This window comes from Vulpes vulpes, chromosome 1 (assembly GCF_048418805.1).
Source record: "Vulpes vulpes isolate BD-2025 chromosome 1, VulVul3, whole genome shotgun sequence".
Taxonomy (NCBI): domain Eukaryota; kingdom Metazoa; phylum Chordata; class Mammalia; order Carnivora; family Canidae; genus Vulpes; species Vulpes vulpes.
In genome coordinates this window covers 63,004,428-63,018,817 of record NC_132780.1, presented here as the reverse complement: position 1 = coordinate 63,018,817, position 14,390 = coordinate 63,004,428, and the positions used below count along the sequence as shown (strand labels likewise).

Here is a 14,390-nt window from a genome sequence, read left to right as displayed (position 1 = left end):
GTGTCTCTCATGAATAAATAAATAAAATCTTTAAAAAAAATAAAAAATAAAGTCCTATGAAGGTAGTTTAGAAATTTAACTTTGAACAAACAAGTATATGCCATCAATTCCTTTGATTCTAATTTTTGGGGGCTGCAGCTAAACTGAGAATGAACTTGTTATAGGATATTTATTTTCTTCTAGAAAGCTCTAGGTTTTTCTCTGGGCCCCACTCATGTCATTTCTTCCATCCAGAATGTCCATATCTCCAATGTCATCTATAAGACTCAGCTCAAAGATGACTCCCTGCACAGAGTTATCCCAGATTCCCACAGCTACAAGTGACCTCTCTCTTCCTTGTACCATTTTTACCCCTCTCAAATAGTGGTTACTCATACTCTGCCCTTGCATTGTAATTATTGCAGAGCACGCCCTTTTCCTTATGGAATATAAAAGCCTTCACCATAGAGAATCTGCCTGTATGAGTTTGCTAGGGTTGCTATGACAAGTACCACAGACTGAGAGCTTTAAATAACAGGAATCTGTGTCCTCACAGCTCTGGAAGCTTGAAGTCTAAGATCAAGGTGGCAGCAGGGTTGGCTTCCTCTGAGGCTTCTATTCTTGGCTTAAGATGGCCATCTTCTCTGTGTGTCTCCGCATGGTCTTTCCTCTGTGTTGTCTCTGTGTCCTAATCTCTTCTTATAAGGACACCAGTCAGATAGGCTTACCTTGGGGATCCTGAGTGGCTCAGTGGTTTGGTGCCTGCCTTTGGCCCAGGGTGTGATGCTGGAGACCCAGGATCGAGTCCCACATCAGGTTCCTGGATGGAGCCTGCTTCTCCCTCTGCCTGTATCTCTGCCTCTGTGTGTGTGTGTGTGTGTCTATCATGAATAAATAAATAAAATCTTTTAAAAAAGCGAATATAAAACAACAACAAACAAACAGACAAAAACACCTTGTCCACCTACTCTATCCTCATTTTTGGAACAATGACCAGAATGAGACTGTGATGCCTAGAGTTCTAGAAGCCATTTCGTGATCATGAGGTGACAAACAAGAGGAACAAAGCCATTTCACTAAGGTAGCAAGAGTATAAAAAGTGGCTGGGTCTTTTTGCTGACAATGTTAGATGATTAAATCTTTATTGTGTAAACAACTGTTAGCAAGCTTTCTTATAACCTGTAATCAAAAGTTTTCCTGAAAGAACAGTTGTCTAGTAAAGTGAAGGAAAGCTTAAAATTCAGAAATTCTATTCCTGGGTATATATCCTAAGTAATCTTCACAAATATGCATAAGAAAACATGCCCAGAAATGTTCACTACAACACTGTTTCTAATGGCGAGAAACATCAAAATGATCTATATATTCACCAATAGGAACTATGGATAAGTAAATAATTTGAGGTCTAGTCATATAAAAGAATACTACAGAGAATTTAAATAAATTAGAATTATGCATATCAATAGACTAAATCTTAACAGACTGCTGAGCAAAAAAAAAATGCAAGTTGCATGAGGATTTATACAGTATGTTACATTACATAGAATTTCAAAACAGGAAACAATATCACATATTGTTTAAAGATGAATTAATGTAATTAATTAATTAATGTAAACCATGCATAAGAATGCTAAATATCAAGTTCATTATACTGTTTACTTTTGTGAAGAAAGGTAAGGAAATGGTATAGGCGATTCAACTCCATCTATAATATAAAATATAAAGTACTCCATGAATACTAATTATTATAGGTAATAACAAGAATGTTCTAAGATTTCTCTAAAAGCACAAATGTTATAGCATTTCATTTCTTTATAAGATGCATCAAGTCCTCCTTGGCTTACTCCAGTCATTATACATCAAAGCTCACAGTATTTAAACTGCAAAATTTGAGCCCTATAATTAGTGAGAAATAACAAAATAATCTTCATGTATTAGACACTTCCAAGGTAATTTCTGTGGGCATCAAAATAATTCAGTAAGTCATAAGTTTCTTTGCAGTGTTGGTGGCAATCCTTTGCAAAGTGTACCAACCCACACAATCCTGGATTCAACGTTCATGTAAGTATAATTCCTGCAATTTTTCTTATTCTCGTAATCCTTTATTTTTCTAAGACAAGTTGTAAAATTGTAATATCTTCATCCCTATCTCAGAAAGACCCTACATTTCAAAATCACAAACCTTTCCCACATTCCAACATTAAGGCTAATAGGAGAATTCAAGTTTATTGGGAAAAAAAGGAGACGAGAGAAAGCACTGTTTGTCCCAGCAAACAACACAGTCCTCATTCTACATCAAAGGCCAGATAAATATCAGATATAATTAATATTTCACTCCTTCTGAAAGATTTTTCCCAGTGTCCTACAAGCAATATTTCTTGCATCAACTTCAAAGTAAAACTGCAGGATCTTTTTAGACCTCTGTGCCAACAGAATTATGTAGAACAGAGCTGCTGCCATAAGGGGACAAAGAAATTCCAAAGTCCTATGTTAAGCAAACAAGAAGGGGCCAGGGAATTTTGGATAAATGAGACCAATCTGTGAATGCCCCAACTGTGAGTTTGAGAGGTAGACGATGGAAGAGATAAAGTGCTCATACCAACCTAGCGGGCAGGAATTACTGATAGGTGATCTTGACCAGCCCCAGAGGTCCCAGAACTCAGCGGCCCTGCTCTGTCTCCTCGGGGTGAGTGATGCAAGCGTCCAGCAATTCCCTGGCCCTTAGAATCCCCTAAGAGAAGTGCTGATTCCAATGTAGTGATTGTACTCTGAGTTAAAAGGACCATAAGCCTCCAGAACGTGAACCAGAAACACCCCATCCATCCCTGAATCAAGAGGTTGGGACGGAGAGTGGTACCATATTTCCATCCAAATGTGCCCCCCCCCTCCTGCGGTGAGAGGTGGCTGTGGGAGGGCGGCCAATAAAGTGACTGTGGGAGATCCTCAAGCAGGGTCTGGGGAGGCTGATCAAGCCAGAGAATTGGAATGTAGGCTCCAAACAGGGCTGGAGATAAGGCGTGCGGAAGCACCACGACAGCCAATAAGGCAGGATCTACAGAGAAGTGCAGAAGACGACGTTAGGATGAAGAGAGATGATCAAAGAAGGCCAAGGGTCAGAAGGGTAGGGTGAGGTAATAGTGAACATAACGTACAGAAGCTTCAGAAGAAGGCAGGTTCTGGTGGGCAGGATTAGGCATGAGAAGTGCCCCTTCGTGTCTTGCTCAGCAGAACTTCCATCACCCTAAGAACCAAGGTGGAGGATCCAGAGGCTGGGCCTCTAGCTGCCAAACCCCTCTGGTGCCACAGCTAGGATCCGGGCCTCTTGGCTCAGTCTGGGTAGCTCCACTCTGCCCCCAGCCCCACTCTTGGGCCCCAGCTGTGCAAAACTGCCCACCAGACTCCCTCTCCTTTCCCCTTACTCTGCTTCGGGCGCTGCCTCCTCTTGGGGCATGTGTGGTCTCCAGTGAGGCTGAGCAACCTGTTATTTCCAACTTTCCACTCGTCCTTCCCACTTTCTGTATTCCGACAGTCGGACCTCCCCCCCGCCCCCCGAACCTGACCACTGACATGGGGGGCTCTCTCCAAAGGCCTACCTTCGAAACCTCTTCCCACTTGGGGGGTGCTTGCTGGCAGGTGCTCTGGGGGTCCCCTGCCTAATCATGTTCTATTCCAAGAGAACAGGGAGCAGCCCCCAATAAAGCAGACATGTCAAAGAGAAAGACGAGGATGAGGATGGGGGCAACATGATGGGTGATGGCTGAGTGAGCTGCTTCAGGCAGACAAACTCCAGGCCCAAATAAAGGGAGGGGCAGGAAATGATGAAGGCAAGCAGGAAACAAAAGAATCTCTACGTGGAGCAAGTAGGCTGAGGCAGGCTCTGACCCACTTCTCCTTAGCTTCCTTGCCCTCTTTGCCCAGGGAGCCCTGCTTTCTGAATGAGACCAGCGGGGAGGCAACTGGAAAAGGCCAGCTTGGGTGACTGTGCCATGGAAGGGGGCATTTCCTTACAGCAGCTTCTGATAAGGACATACTTACCAGCTGTTGTCTGCTTACTGCTTCTTTACAGGAAAACTCTAGTGGGATGCCTGGGTGGCTCAGCCGTTGAGCATCTGCCTTTGGCTCAGTTCGTGACCCTGGGGTCATGGGATCGAGTCCCACATCGGGCTCCCTGCATGGAGCCTGCTTCTCCCTCTGCCTGTGTCTCTGCCTCTCTCTCTCAATCTCTCTCTCTCTCTCTCTCTCTCTGTGTCTCTCATGAATAAATTTTAAAATTTTTTTTTTTTTTTTTAAAAGGAAAGCTCTAGCAGCCCTACTAGTCCTAAGCTTTCAGTAGCTTATCTTTTCTTGCCTTTGGGAAAGAGAAAGAGAAGCTGAGCTTCTGGATCCGCAGGTCCCTGTCCTAGAACTATCTTTTCCAATCTACCTTGGGTGGCCAACTTGTGTCCTGAACATCCTCTTCCTGGCCTTCAAATCTCAGTCTGAAACAAAAGCTACTGTACGGTGTATTCGAAAGTTGGTAAGAGAGTAAATCTTAAAAGTTCTCATCACAAGGAGAAGAAAGTCATAACTGTGTGCTGATGGAGGTTAGACTGAGTGTGGTGGTCACTCTGCAGCATATACATGTATTGAATCAGTATGTTGTCCACCCGAAACTAGTAAAATGTGATGCCAATTACACCTCAATTAAAAAATTAAAGAAAGATAATGTTTCAAAAAACAGATAAATAAGCTTTGAGTGTTTAAATGGTATCACTCTAGGATATCTTTAAAATTTATCAAGCACAGGTTTTACGTAGTTATTATTTGACCAGCTCCCTGACTGAGAGTATTTTCATTTTCAGATGGTTATTGCCATCCTTTTCTCTCAACAGTCACATGGATAAAATTAACATTCTAGGATAAAAATTACATTTACAAAAAAAAATAAAAAACAAAATAAAATAAAATAAAAATAAAAATTACATTTACATATCTTTATAGAGTTCCTTTCTCAGTCCAAGTGTGACATCACATTTTGGTCTGGAGAGAAGCTTGTTGAGTCATACCTTTAAGCTTGCAAGAACTTCACAAAGGGTAAGGAAGAGCTCCTGCCCTAAATTATAGAGTTTAGATTATTGGAGTTGCTTTTTTTCCTGAGAGAAAAATCAAACATTTAAGGGTAAGAGCACTTGAGCATTCCATAAAACACTTGTACATTTATTACCACGTACTCTCTGTTCCTTCATCCGGACCTCCTACATTTGTTGGTTGGTGGTTCCTATTGGGGCCAGAGAGCATATAAGCAAACCCTACAATTTGTGCTATTTTCATACCCTCAGTAACTGAACTTTGATGATCGAATTCCTGTCAAGTGCCATTCGCGAGACTGCAGGGAGACCCTGAGGACGTGTGCATAGCTCTCTCAAGACCCTGGAGCCCTCCCACAGGCAAAGCCTGCTGGGAATGACAAGCTGCCACCTGGGCTCTGGCTCCCCAGGGAAGGGGAGCAGCTCTGGGACAGTGTGGAACGAGACAGAACAAGGGCTTGCGGGTTCAATACCAAACCAGATCCTCTGCTCACTCATATAATAGCTGCAATCTTGGGCCCATCAATGAACTACTCTAAGCTCCAGGGTTGGCATCTGTAAAATAAAAGTAAAAATGTATACATTATAGAGATTTTGCGTAAATTAAATCAGCGTGGTTTAATTCAGCGAGGTCTCTGCAGTCAGACTGTTAAAGTACAAATTCTGGCTAGACCACTCACTTGGATGTGACTCTGGGCAAGCCCTCTCAGGTCATTAAGCCTCAATTCCTCAATATATGCAATATTGATAGAAATGGTTGCCACCAGGGGCACCTGGATGGCTCAGTGGTTGAGCGTCTGCCTTTGGCTCAGGTCATGGGTTCCAGGATCGAGTTCCACAGGGAACCTGCTTCTCCCTCTGCTTATGTCTCTGCCTCTCTCTGTGTCTCTCATGAACAAATAAAATCTTTAAAAAAAAATGATCCCTACCTTATTGGTCAGTTGTGATGAGCAAATGAGATTATCCACAGGAAGAACGTATCATAGTGGCTGGCATATTGTTAAGTGTTCAAATGAAGAGTAGCTCTTATTCTGGAAAGCACCACACACAACAACCTATTTCCCATTCTCTTAACTAGGTTGCAGATTAATACAAGGCAGGGGTGCCAGAAATGCCTACAGGCAGACCCTTTTCTTTACAAAGCATTTCTTTCTTTTTTTTCTTTTTTCTCCTTTCAAGAATGTTCTGGTACACATTAGCAAAAGGCCTTGGGGAGAAGGGAGCCTAGAAAGGCTTTTAGTGTCTGTATTTCCTTCGCAATGAAATCCATGTGCCTTTCAAAGAACCAGTGTCCTGGAAAGGGGCCAGTTACAGTAAATGCCTAATACTGTAAAAAAAAAAGCACAAAAGAAGAGACTACGTGAGTCCAGATTAAAGATAGATCATTATTAGCATTACTATCTTTGTTAACATTTTTATATGCTATTTTAAATGTGTGGATTGTGGTTGATTTAGAGATGAATTTTATTCAAGAGGTAGTTGTGTAGGTGTTTCCAACTGTAGAGCAATGTTCCTTCGGGCAGTAATTAAATGTGTAGTTCTGGGAAAAGGTTGAGACTGAAGTTTTGTTTGTTTGTTTGTTTGTTAAAATGTTTTATTTATTTATTTATGAGAGACACAGAGAGAGAGGCAGGCTCCGCAAGGGGAGTCTGATGTGGGGCCGGATCCCTGGACCCCAAGATCACAACCTGAGCCAAAGGCAAACATGCTCAACCACTGAGCTGCCCAGGTGCCCAAGAAACTGGAATTTAAATAAAAACTTAGAGAAAAAAGTGATGGTTACCAGGGGCTGGGTGGAGTGGGGAGTTATTGTTTAAGGCTTAATTCTGTTAGGGATGATAAAAAAAATTCTGGAAATGCATAGTGATAATGTTTACACATTCTTGTAAGTGTACTTTATGCCAAGGAGTTGTACACTTAAAAATGGTTAAATTGGCAAATCTCATGTATGCTTTACCACAATTTTACAAAGCACTGTCTCCACCTTAGGGTTTAATCCGTTTTTATATTTTCCAGTCAGGGAGCATTCAGTGGCCCCAGTTGGAATGGCCTGCCTTTTGGGAAGGGAACCTGCAGCAAACCTGCTGCTTCCCACAGGTAGCAGGGATCCCACAGGGACCCCACAGGGGTGACCAGAATGCTGTGTGTCCTGATTAGCATACGAATTCACTGCTTATATTCAGATGCTTTGAAATGTGAAGGTTTGCTATTTTTAAATATTCCAAGCTCCCTCCTTTCAATGTCACCGCTTAAAGGCAGGGTTTTCATGGGTGGCTTAGCTGTCAAGTGAAGGGCAGGTGTAAAGAGGCACATCTTCCCGCTTCCTTCCTTCTGGTGAGTGAGTCATTTCCGCTAATGTGAGATTTTAACTGGAACCATCCAATCCTGATATTGGGGGCTCATTTATATGGTAAAAGCAAGCTAATCCTCCTGGCAAAGCATTAAAATGTTTTTGAAGCTCTGATGCTGGAATAATATTAGTAAAATTGTCTTACGAAACTGGAATGAATTATTTTCCACTTTTCAGAGGAGGGTGGCTTAGAATGAAGACTAGGCCAGGGTGTCTGTACACACCGTAGGGTGCTTGCCAGAAGGCTGGCACCTGTGGAGCTGCGGTGTTTCTCTCTCTCTCTCTCTCACCCTGTCCCTCCTGGAGTTCCTCCTCTCTATCTGTTTCTGAGCCTTCCCCCGGCTTCTTTTCTCTCTCTCTCTCTCTCTCATGCATGGTAAAAGGCAGTGAGCCAAATATTATTATTGCCATTTTACAGATTTTACAAATGAGATCCAGAAATGACATGTGACACACAGCTAGGTATGGGAAGAGCCCGTCATAAAACCCATGTCTTGTGACTGGCTGGTCCCAGAGCTGCAGCCAGGGTTCTGGGGCCTGCAGTCCATGAAGGGAGCTGGGACACAGCACCACCAGGCAGATGGTTTCAGTGACGTTGCCAACCAGCAGGTGTGGCGCTGAGCACAGTTCATTATTAAGCTTCCCTGAAGCTGCTCCTAGGAGCTCCCATTCTAGCTGCTGAGCAGCCCTCATCCATCCCTCCAGACTGGAAGAGGCTGTAGGAGGTGCTCAGTCAGAGGAGGCCAACAGACACATATACCCTCTGGATTCTGGAAACGATGATGCTGAGATCCTTTCAAAGTCAAAACTGCCAACTAAATTTAGCCATTTTTTAGTCCACATAGCTAGGGAAATATGATAAAATTATTTTCAAAAGATTAATTCAGTTGTCATATTGAATTGTTATCTAGTTCATTCTAGCTACACAAATACTGGATTTGGGCAACTTAAAAACCTCTTTCCAGGGGGCCTGGGTGGCTCAGTCAATTAAGGTCTGCCTTTGGCTCAGGTCATGATCTCAGGGTCCTGGGATCGAGCCCGGAGTAGAGCTCTGTGCTCAGTGGGAGTCTGCTTTTCCCAAGCATTCGCTCTCTTAAATAAATAAATAAAATCTTAAAAAAAAAATCTTTCCATTTCCCTTCCCCTAAAGAATCAATTTAGTTAAGTAAAAATGCAAAAGATTAGCAACATCCTGTTAATATTATGATTAATCAATACCTGTCATGCAAGATGGTCATGACTTAAGAATTCTTCATCAGATTCCTGAATCAAGTCTGTATCTCCTTTTGAAATTATATTCTAAAAAAAGAAATCCTGGCCTGAGAAGCCTGAAAAGAAACTTTCAGTGTACGCCAAAAGCCTTCTAGCTTTTATTCTTCTTTGCTATTTGCTATTAGCAAGAGAGGAAATGCGTTGTAAGAAAAAAATCCCACCCAGAAAAATCCCCCCCAGGTCACAATTGACTTTCTCTTTCTTAAGATGCCCAGCTGCCACAAGCAAAAGCCAGTTCAAAGATAGATCTTCGGGGCACCCCCTGGTGGCTGAGAACAGTCACGAACTCAGGGTCCTGACCCAGAACGTCCCTGATCTTTGAGGCTTTCTAGATGGCCATCACCAAATTTTCCATTCAACACTGAGAATACATTCAGATCAGGAAAACAGGAGGGAGTGGAAAGAATCTGGAATCACGAGGCTTGGGTCAGAGCTCCGTCATTTCCTAGCTCTGAAAACCTGGGTCTGGCTGGTCACTTTCCTCAGAGCTGAGCTGAATCTGGAATTTTCTCATTGGAGATAAGAGGGAATGTCAAAACCAGAGGGGCATATGACTCCATTTATCTGATATGTCCAGAAAGGGCAACTTTATGGAGATAGAAAGTAGATTAGTGATAGCCCCGGCCTGGGGATGGGAATGGGGATTAACTATAGGTGGGCATGAAAGATCCTACTGGGATGAAATGTTCTAAACTGGATTGTGCACAACTTGCACAACCTGGGAAATTTACTAGTAATCCTTGCAATGTGCACTCAACATGGGTGAATTTTGTGGTGGGTAAGTCATACTTCAATAGAGTTGTTTTTTAAAAAGCAACAGGAAGGAAGAGCAGACTCGATAACCTGTGTAAAACCAGGTACAGAGCTGGGAAGCCTGTACCTTGTAACTAAGTGAGAGGAAAAAGGAATGTGGGGAAGGGTGAGATGGACAGAAAAATGCCCAGGACAGGTGCTGCACTTTTGTTCACTTTACATTGTCCACAGCTCGTGCCCAGGAAGTCACCTGAGGTTAGCCATGCCAGGGGCAGAAAGCACATTGCCTCCTATAGGCTAGAGGCAGGGCTTCTGTGGTTCTGAGGGTTCAAGGGCATTTCTGATGGAGGGAAGACTATTAAAGCAGCCAATCTGATGAAGCTGATTCAAAATAACCACTTTTTTTTTTGAAACAGAAACTGTTTTTTTCATATTATTTTTTCAGTACAAGGTAATTCAGCATGGTTGGGGAATTAGATGACACTAAGGAGTGGGTTGGGGACAGCATATCTTTTTTTTTTTTTTTTTTTTTTTTACATTATTTACTAACAAAACTTGAAAGTGTGAGCATTTATAAAAGTACAATAAGAAAATTCAGGAGAATATCTCTGTAGGGTTGGGTAGAGAGAAACTTGGTAGGAATAACACCCAAACTAAGCTGGAAGAAAGAAAGAAAGAAAGAAAGAAAGAAAGAAAGAAAGAAAGAAAGAAAGAAGAAAGAAAAGAAAGAGAGAGAGAGAGAAAGAAAGAAAGAAAGAAAGAAAGAAAGAAAGAAAGAAAGAAAGAAAAAGAAAGAAAGAAAAAAAAAGAAAAAAAAAAGGAGGAAAGAAGGAAAGAAGGAAAGAAAGAGGAGGAAGGAAGACACAGATGATACAGTAGGAAAGAACGTTGTGTCATACATATCAGATGAGTTTACTATCTTTAATAGAACAGACCCAAGCCAGAGAAAAGTGGGCAAAGGATGGAAATAGATAATTCACAAGAGGAAGAATAAATGAAGAACTATGATCTGGTAACATTACAAGTGACATTTAGCCTGGCTACTAATGAATAAGTATTAGTAAGAAAACAATGAGTGGGGGCACCTGGGTAGCTCAGTTGGCTAAGCACTGAATTCTTGATCTCAGCCTGACCTCAGGGTCATGGGTGTTGGGCTTCATGCTGGAGGTGGAGCCTGCAAAAAAAAAGAAAACAATGAGCTATTCTTCACCTATGAGATTAGCAAAAATTAAGAAGATTGATGTTAATTATCGTCAGGTAAATTGGTACAGGCTTGCTGGGGGGTACTTTGGATTGTACTTCAAAACATAATTATGCGTACCTTTTGGCTCAGCAATTCCAATTCGGAGAATTAATTTATGGTAACAATTAGGCATGCATGAAAAGATGCATATGTTAGGATGTTCATGGATTGAGTTATTTGTAAAGACAAAAAAAGTCGGAAAGGTTCTCAAATGCCCATCAACAGGGATTTGATGATTATGCATCTATTCAACAGACTCCACAATAATTAAAAATTGGGCAGCCCCGGTGGCACAGCGGTTTAGCGCCGCCTGCAGCCCTGGGTGTGATCCTGAGGACTGGGAATCGAATCCCGCATTGGGCTTCCGGCATGGAGCCTGCTTCTCCCCCTCTGCCTGTGTCTCTGCCTCTCTCTCTCTGAATAAATAAATAAATCTTAAAAAAAAAAAAGAATGTGATCTATATTTGGGCTCACAAGGAAAATATTTACATTATGTTACACAAGTAAAAAACAGCAGTCATAAGAGCATAGATGATATGATCACATTTTATTTAAAATTATACTCTGTGTGCGTGTACGTGCATGTGCATGTGTATAATGGACATGAAGAGGCCCTGCCCAGGTGCCCCTTTCAAAAAAAGACTTATTGCCCGAACTGTCTGCACCTTCAGGAACTGCCTCACTGCAGACCCACTTCTCCAATGTCCCACCCTCCTGAGCAGGGCTGGTGGGCACACCCTGACACAGGCAGGAACACAAGGCAGTCATTTTAACTCAACAGAGAACAACTCGGATGGGCTATTTTCACTCCAGCGCCCCCAATGGGATCATCAGGCCTGTAACAGCTGTCTCCCTCACTACCCAACGCTGCTCTTGTCCTTTCCACAGGTGGTGTTGACCCCAAGGACAATCCTTAAGAAATGTCTCACAATATATTCCATCTCAGAATCTGTTGCCCATGACTGGATGATGAGCACTGAGGTGGGCACTTGACAGGATGAGCACTGGGTGTTATTCTATATGTTGGCAAATTGAACACCAATAAAAAATAAATTTATAAAAAAAAAAAAAAGAATCTGTTGCCCAGAAAACCTAACCAGGGGTTTTTATATGTACCCAGTGGACAAATTCTGGCAAAAAAAAAAAAATGTATATATATTTATATATATATAGGTATATATCTTATATATCTCATAGGTGAAGAATAGCTCATTGTTTTCTTTTTTTTTTTGCAGGCTCCACTCCCAGCATGAAGCCCAACACCCATGACCCTGAGGTCAGGCTGAGATCAAGAATTCAGTGCTTAGCCAACTGAGCTACCCAGGTGCCCCCACTCATTGTTTTCTTACTAATACTTATTAATAAGTAGCCAGGCTAAATGTCACTTGTAATGTTAACAGATCATAGTTCTTCATTTATTTTTCCTCTCATGAATATTCCTCTTATATATTTTATATATAAGAGGATATATATATATCCATCCAGTAAGTATTTAAGTATTTTATGTTGGATGGGCTTTATGTTATACTTTTGGGCATTGTCTGATTATTTTTAAATGGGAATTTATTAGTTTGTCACCAGATGAAAATAAAAAAGTGGTTTTCATTTTGGAAAATAAAAGGAAAAGTTAATCGTTTGATTTCATTCTGGTCAAAATGACTGAAGCAGTGTCCATGTCAAAATGGTGGCACCAAGCCACACAGCGTGTGCTCTTTTGAACAGGAAGGTGAGCTATTCTGAACGCCCTTCTGGCCCTTACACGCCCTTCCTACTGCCTTTGCTCTTGAACCAGGTAAAAGTGTTGCCACTTCTTCCACCCGGTTGTCAGCGTGTTGTTGAGGTTGCTGTAGAAGTGTAACATAAAGAGCAGTCTGAGGGGACTGTGAGGCTCCCACAGAAGGTTGTGTGCACCCCATGGATGGGAGTGGATGGACACAGAATGTTACATGTTGATAAATTCTCAAACCTGGAGTATTTACAGATGGTCCCTCCTTTTCCACCATGGGCAGTGGTGATACCCAGTGGTATCTGTTACCCGGATTCCTTAGCCTTAGAGCCTTGAACTGTTGGATGGATACTTCATGCTCCCCATACCAGAAGTACCTGTCTTCTGGTTTCCCTCTCTCTTGTGGCTTTTCCAGATTTGGGCTGCATTTTGGTCATGATGGGGGGGGGAGGCGGGGGTAAGACATCATAGGGTTAGAAGCCACCGCTCCTCAGCACGAAGTGTTGCTTGGCCAACACAGTCTTAGGAAATAGTGAGCTGGTTACCGGTGGTAGCAGAGACCACAAGTGGTTGCCCCCAGGCCCATCCTTCCCTTCTTCATTTAGTAAACACAAAATCCCAGCTTTTGCCAGCACTCTTTTCACCTCCCTTGCAGCTCCAGGTGATGAAATGAGTCAATTCTTGCTGAGAACATGTAAGCAGAATCAAAGTGCTAGGCCGACTCCTTAAAGGAAACGCTTTGTCTTTTTTCCCTTTCCTGCCAGTCAGAATATGGGTCCAACAGAGGTGGTGGTGAGTTATTTGTGAATATGCAGACCAGGGCGACCCCCGAGGGGACGAAGGGATCACTAAGAGAAGCAGCCTTGGTCCCTCCAGAGCATCCCTCGACTACTCACGCTGGAACCGTCGTGTAAGAGGGAACTGAATGAACTTTTTGTGTGTAAGCCACTGAATTTTGGGGAAGGGAGATGTGCAAAAACCAGTCATTGTTTTTATAGATGACTCTGATTCTAGTGTTTACTGCACTAATGTATTTATCTACTTCTTTGTTCCCTTCTCTAGAATATTTCTTTCTTTCCGAGCTGCTAGCGTAGAGGAGGCAGTCCATGAGTGTTTGTCAAAGGTATGAATAATTGAATGCTGGGGAAACTCTGTAGAAAAGAGAAGCTGGAGAACTAAATCCAAAGCCTGAATTCACAATTTCTGTAACAAAGGTCTCCCCAGGTCTCTCAAGCCCATCTGCTAGGGCCCATCAATAATGCACGGACACGGAAATGATGAATGTCTCAGTACTCGTAGCCTCCCCTTCCCTTATCCCTGGAGGAAAATGCTGGTGTTTTCCTGCCCGGCATTCTGTACCACTACACCCCCATCTTGAGCGAACCTTGCACACACATTTCAGATCAGATTATTTGTGGAAAGAGCACACTGAAAGGAAGGTTTGTGTCAGAAAAGGCTTCAAAAAGGAAGCAGAGAGCAGGAGGCCCAAGCAGGCTACAGGGTAGGAATGTGTGGGAGCCGAGGAAGGAAGGGAAAGGAGATTTGTAATGAGACGAGGGTATAAACTGTATTTGTTTTTGAATGTCCCTTGAGAGATACAAGTAAAGATCAGAATTAATTTGCTCTTGATTGCTGGTCGGTGCTCTCTGATAGTGTCTCCATAGAAAAAGACCGGGCTGTGGACACTGGGATTTTGTTTCCTGACAATAGTCCTAGCTCAAGTTTCATGGCTTTTAAACCACCTCTTCGTGAAGGGCTTCTGCACCTTCCTCAATTCACAAATTCTTTCTAAGAGTTCTAGATGTTGTCTCTCTTGTAGCCATGAATTCTAACCCTCACTGTGATGCTGGCTACTCATAAAGTCCCAGGAAGGCCACCTGAGTCGTCCATCGTGGCCATGGTGTCCCAGGGGCAGCCGATGTCCCTGCTCACCACAGGGTCTTCCTGTGCCCTCAACATCTTCTGTCCTGGTCCCCTGGTCCCTCAGATTGATCATGGAAC

General features: G+C 42.7%; 1 long non-coding RNA gene across 1 annotated transcript in view; it reads left to right on the top strand.

Moving 5' to 3' along the window:
• The window catches only part of LOC140599874 (uncharacterized), a 35,890-nt gene extending 22,320 nt beyond the window's left edge, over positions 1 to 13,570 (top strand). Inside the window, exons 2-3 of the long non-coding RNA XR_012002871.1 lie at positions 11,899 to 11,987; positions 13,452 to 13,570. This is a non-coding gene — a long non-coding RNA (uncharacterized lncRNA). The remainder of the gene's footprint in view (positions 1 to 11,898; positions 11,988 to 13,451) is intronic.
• Positions 13,571 to 14,390: the final 820 nt, after the last annotated feature.